General features: G+C 51.2%; 1 long non-coding RNA gene across 1 annotated transcript in view; it reads left to right on the top strand.

Moving 5' to 3' along the window:
* The window catches only part of LOC308193916, an 88,719-nt gene that overhangs the window by 61,680 nt on the left and 20,935 nt on the right, over nt 1–6,104 (top strand). The gene's annotated exons all lie outside the window — the stretch shown is intronic.

Below are 6,104 nucleotides of genomic sequence, written 5' to 3'. Positions count from 1 at the left end.
GGCGCCGGCAGGGAAAGTAGGTCAGGGCGGCACTGAGCATGCTCGGGGCCGGGCCGGGGGGCGGCCCCGGGGCCCGCGGGGGGCGGCCGGGGGCCGGCGGCGCATCCCTCGGCGGAGGGGCGAGGCGCGGGGTCCCGTTAGGTGCGGCCGGGGGGGGCGCGGAGCCATCCGTCGGCTGAGCCGAAGCGGCGGGAGGCTGCGGGCCGGGGCTGCGGGCACGGAGCCGGGGCTGCCCCGCGCCGTGGCTTCACGGGGCGGTGAAGGGAGCGGCGGGGGCACACAGCGGGTGCCGGAGCTGCCGGGAGAGCGTGGGGTTAGGGCCGCGGCTCTGCGGGGCGCGTCGGGGCAGGTGTCGAGCCCGCGTAGGAAAAGGTGAAGGGGAGAGCAACGGTGGGGCAGAAAGCAAGGGGACGCTGACCGCAGGGAGTTGTGCCAAGGTCCCGGGCACTGGCCCCACCGCCTGGCCCGCAAGGAGAGCAGGGGCGGGTGCAGGCACTGGCAAGACCAGGGCTGCTGGCAGCCTTCCTCCTGCTGTCCAGGGTACCCAGGATGGGCGAACTGGTACGCAGCGGGGAAGAAGCATCTGATGTTGTCAGGTTTCGCCAGAGCCAGGTGCCAGCCGAGGGAACAGGTCGTGATTGCTTCTCGCTTGCCCAGCCAAACATTTTATTCATGGGAGGAGCTGTTTCGGTCACAGGACCTTACTTGCAACTGACCTGTGACTGATGCTGGCTTGGCCCCACTTAGCTCTGCTTTTGTTTTATCCTTCTTCTCTTCTTCCCATGTGTAAGCGTTGGTTCTGAACACAACTGGGTGGCTTTTATCTACCAGCTAATACTGGGACAGTTCAAAAACTGAGTCCCCAGTCCCAGAAGCTCCTTTCAGTCAGGTAGCACACTGCTGCTCTCTGTGTGCTTGTCAGATATACGTTGAATTTCTGTGTTTAGAAAATTCACACATTTTTCTTTAGTCCATCTCCAAGTGGCTACCACCTTGCAGTAAGCCTATGTTTTGGGAAATGGCTGTAGGAATTCAGATACCAACACACCCGTTGAAGAGGCAGCACTGCTGGGATTTTAAATTCACTTTCACATCTTGCTGTGAGCCCACCACCGACAGTAGAGTCACCAGTTACTTGCCCTGGGCCCCTTCCTGGGAGGTCACCATCTCCCATGCTTCAGGCGGCTCCCACGCTTGTCGTCCCAGTCGCTGTAGCTGTTCTGTGAGCAGCTCAGAAGGGAGATGTAGCCACATAGGCTGCAATGCTCTTCGTGGTCTGGAGCAGGTAGGCAGCAAGGACTTGCGCCACCACAGTGGTTAAAAGCAGTGGTCAGTGCTGCTAGCCTGCACTTTCCTTCAGTTCAGTGCTCCCCTGTGTTGTCCACTTCTTCCTTCCCCACCTCCCACTCTTGCAACCAACGTGTAGCAGCCCTGAGGAAGAGAGCTGAGCGGTAAAGGGGAACTGCCTTTTCCAGCACCAACGGTGCACAGCCGCTCTCTGACCATATACTGATGGCCAGAGGAGAACGGCCCTGCAGCAGGTCAGGCTGTCTTGCCCAGGATTTGAAATGGCTGATCCTGCGCTTGCTGCCGGCGTTAGATATACTTACCTGGTATATTCTCTGCGTCTCATATGCCGCAAGCTTGGCGTGCTTTCTGAACTGACTGTGCACCCTGGTGGCTATGTTTGATGCCTTTGGTGCATAGGAAATACTAGTAAGGGTCCCTGGGAGGTAGAGGGAAAGCTAGCTTCAAACTCATGCTGTGTCTGAAATGCTGGTCTATCAGTTGAGTGTGCGGACCTGTGGAGGTGCTTTCCTTCCCGACTCCCAGGTAGTGCTTCCACGTGCGCACGGAGATCAGCTGCGCGGGGCGGAGCGGGGGCTGGAATGCAGGCCTTCCGGACATGCACTCTAGCTCCCAGTTAGCTATAAAATCTGCTTAATTTACTTGAGATTAAATCATATACAGCTGAAAGAGCTTAAAGAATAAAACTGGGAACACTGACCTTTTATATTTAGTACTACAGTGAGCACATTTTACTCCTGTAAAACCACAGCATTGTTTAATAGGAGAAAGCCTTTTATCTTACAGTAAACAGCACTTTGGTATCACTAATAGTGGTATCTGAACAGCAGAATCAGGCAAGCTTTGTAATCAAGCCGTTAGAAATTTAAGATAAGATTAAATTGTATGTTTTGGGTAATTCAAGTCCCTCCATCCACTCAGTGGAGCAGACATAAGAAAGGCTGAGACAAGCCTGTGCACCACACAGCATGAGGTAACAGTAGAGAAACAAAAGAAAAAAGGGAAGCTTTCAAATGTTATTGGAGAAAATAGCCACGTTTGATAGCTTACCAATCAACATAGATACATGAGGTGATACTCCGTTTAGAAATCAATGTAAAGCTGGTGGCACCTCTGTAATAACATATTGAAGAAAGGGTAAAAAGTGCTGCACAGCAGTTGTGAGAGAGAGGAGTGAGAAAAGTGTGAGAGACCCAGCCCTGCAGGCCCCAAGGTCAGTGCAGCAGGAGGGCAGGAGGTGCTCCAGGCACGCAGCAGAAGCTCTCCTGTGGCCTGTGGAGAGGCCCCTGGTGGAGCAGGCTGTCCCCCTGCAGCCCATGGGCTCCACATGGAGCAGATCTCCACGCTGCAGCCCGTGGAGGAGCCCCCGGTGGAGCAGGAGGTCTGGGGGAACTGCTGCCTCTGGGGGACCCATGCTGGAGCAGTCTGCTCCTGAAGGATGGACCCCGTGGAAAGAACCCATTCTGGGGCAGTCCTTGAAGAACTGTGGTTCATGGGAAGGTCCCACGTTGGATTGTTTCATGAAGGACTGCAGCCTGTGGGAGGGACCCAATGCTGGAGCAGGGGAAGAGAGTGTAAACAAAGGAGCAGCAGAGATGAAGCTTTATGGACTGACTGCAAACCCCATTCCCCATCTCTCTGAGCAGCTCAGTGGGTTGGGGAAGACCTAGAAGAATCAGAAGTGGAGTCTGGGAAGAAGTGGGGACAAGGGGAAGATGTTTTTCATTTTGTTTTTATTTCTTCCTTTTCCACTCTGTTATGAATTGGCAATAAACTAACTTAGTCTTCCCAAGACAAGTCTTTTGCCCGTGAGCAATCTCCCTGTCCTTTTTTTGACCCCCAATCTTTTTCATTGTTTTCTCTCACTGTCTTGCTGGGGAGAGGGTGAGAGAAAAGCTGTGAGAGTGTCTGGCAGACAGCCAAGGTCAAACCACTGCAGTCCTGCAGTTTTTTTTTTCTTTTTTTTTTTTTTTTATTCTAGAAAGTGTCATCTTCTGAAGTTCAGTATCCCCATTGGTACCAGTAGCAGGGATACCAGAAGTGGCCAGGCTGGGATGAATGCAGAGAAATGCAGGTGGCTGGGCAAGAGCCACCCTTGGCGTGTGTGAGAGCTGCCGGGACATGCGGGCAGAGGTGAAGGGCTCTGTGCTCATGTTGCTGTACAGCAAGATGAGCTCTGCCACAAAGAACGCACGGGAACAGGCTGGAGCTGTTGTTAAAATTCTCACTTGCCTAAAAAAACTCATTTGTTTTAGTTTCTTCTCTTGACTTTGCTTCACCATCATCTCTAGTGTGATCTCTTTCTGACGCATGGTCTGTATTAGCTTGTCCAGGTGCTTTCTCTTCTTTCTGGTTCATTGTGTGTCTCACCCTCAGCCATGAAGCAGCTATGCAAGACACTGCTTCTCCAGACAGCAGCATACCTGAGGCCACAGCAGTCGCTGGGGTATAGTACTTTTGCATGTCTTTCTATCACTGGCAGCCTTTGCACTTTCATCAGCATCCGCCCCTAGAGTGCCAGTTGTTTGCTTTGCCCATTTCTTCACCAGAGACCGGCAGTGTGCAACTGCTTCCTTCCTGAAATACTTCTTTCTGCACAGTTTCCTGGTGTGTCTTGTGCCACTTTCTCCAATTCCTTCGCAATTTCCTTCAGGACTTCAGATGACCTCTGGGAATATTTTCCTGTTTCAGTTTTATAATTTGCTCTTTGAGGACCCTCGGGATGTCAGCTGGGCTCCAACACAGGATGCAGCTGAGACACAGGAGAAGCCCTCCCTGTGAGGATACTCACGCGATCTCCCCGCAGGTCAGCACCAGAATCCAGCTGGGAAGCTGGGTAACCATCGCCCACAGCCACACCTGTGGGATCGCCCTGAGGCTTAGGGACAGGATCACGCTGAGGAGTGGGGAAGCCGTATGTAAGCCGTATGTATGGAAGTATGGGAAGCATACCTACAGGGACAGCTCTAGGATGTCATCGAGGCTCAGGAACAGGACTCCACTGCGTGGCTTGACCACAGTGGCCTCTGGGATGTTCCTGAGGCTCAAACCCGGGGTCCAGCCAAGCTCTGCCATCACTGCTGAGCACATGCCATCATCCACTCCTAGTGCTCACCGTGGAGCAGCCCAGGCACCCTGGACACGCAGGGCCACCTGGAGGAGGATTTGGGGAGTGGCCTCTGTTCAGCACGGGGGCAGCCCCATCCTCTCATCTCACGGAAGCCGTCCTTGAAGCCCCTTTGCTGCCAACACCTTGCCATGTAAACCCAGTGCAAGGAGACACTTCTTTTGGTAACTGACAGGGGAGAGAGCTTGCTTTGTACCAGTCCTGTCAGAAATACCTCACTCTGAATCATGTCCTAGAGTATTGTGGCTTAATCATTGTGTTCTGTTCTCATTCCTCCTCCTTACATTTTGAAGTAACTCAAATTTAAAAACATTAGGCATGAAGCTTTTGATCTTACAGTGTTTTTTATGTTTAGCTCATAAAACCACGTAGAGGTAATTGTTTCCTGGGCTTCTGGATTTGTTACCTTCCAGTTCTGTTGGTTTTTTTCCTTTTTGTCCTCTACAAATGTATGGATAGGAATGACCAATTAAGTTTTATTCCTCCCCATGCCTTCTCTTTTAAGGTATGCAGTTAAAAAAAATAGCTTGGTTTTCTACCTCGATTACGTCCCTTCTTTTTGTTCTACCCAGGAGAGGAAGAATTTTTGTGTAGGAAGACTTTCACTGCAGTGATCCATTTTCATTGCTCATTTCTGAGGGAGCTTCCTGAGCTACGATGTAGACACACTCCAAAAGTGAAACAAAAACATTGATTATGTGGTCACTAGAATGCTCTCTGACACAAGATGGTGTGTAGACAGTTTTATTTATGTCTGTGTTTGTGATGAAGGCGCCTCAGCGGTGTGGGCAGCAGAAAGCCTACCCACGCGGCTATGCTAAACCAAGGTCAGGTATGCCTGTAGAAATTGTTGGCCGCTAAGGGGAGAATGAAATACACACCTCTTGCGATCTGAAGGGAAAATTTCACAATGAAGGAACAAAAAACTAGCTTCAGAGGGCTTGGAGCCATTGTTTAAAAGTTGCCAAGCTCTTTAGGACATGCAGAAATAAAAGAAGGGCTGGTGAAAGCACCTCTGCGCCCCATCCCTCCCTCACAGCAACTTGCAGAAAGAAGTCAAACCAATAAACCTTCAAGTGGATTTTGAGCCTATTTCCATTTGTTTGTTTGTTTAGCAATTTAACACAATCGTCAGTTCTGATTTGAGGCTTACTGCTTCCAGGCCAATTTCAAGCAAAAGCACCTGAAGCTTTTCCCTGGTGCAGAGGAGAGCAGACTTCCCAGGCACACGGGCTTTGGAAATAAAGGAGCCTTTATGGCATGGGTACATAAAAATGGACAGGAAGCACTAGCTGTACTTAAGGAAACTTGCCATGTATTAAGTTGCGGCCAACTGAGAACATGTTACAGATAAAAGAGTTTTGGTTCCTTTCTGTTTTTGTGTCCCCTTGTCCACCCTGGCCCCATCTCTGCTCTCCCACCCCCACCTTCCCTGCCCATGATTTCCTATCCATTTCCTTTAGGTATTGAAAACTGGAGGTGGGGTATTGCTTGAGGGGATGCTGACGAGATGAAACTCTAGGCTAGAAATCAAGAGTCGCTAAGCCAGGAACAGAGGGATCTCAGTACTCTGCTGAAGCCTAAGCAGGCTTTTGTCTTCTCAGAGCAATATTGGATGACAGACGGATTAGTTGGGGCCCTGGGTAAGCCAAAGGCCTAAGGGTCAAAG

The sequence above is a fragment of the Anser brachyrhynchus genome (genome assembly GCF_964034855.1).
Source record: "Anser brachyrhynchus genome assembly, chromosome: 4".
Classification (NCBI taxonomy): domain Eukaryota; kingdom Metazoa; phylum Chordata; class Aves; order Anseriformes; family Anatidae; genus Anser; species Anser brachyrhynchus.
Note: the sequence above shows the minus strand (reverse complement) of the source record. Positions and strands in the feature narration are given on the sequence as shown.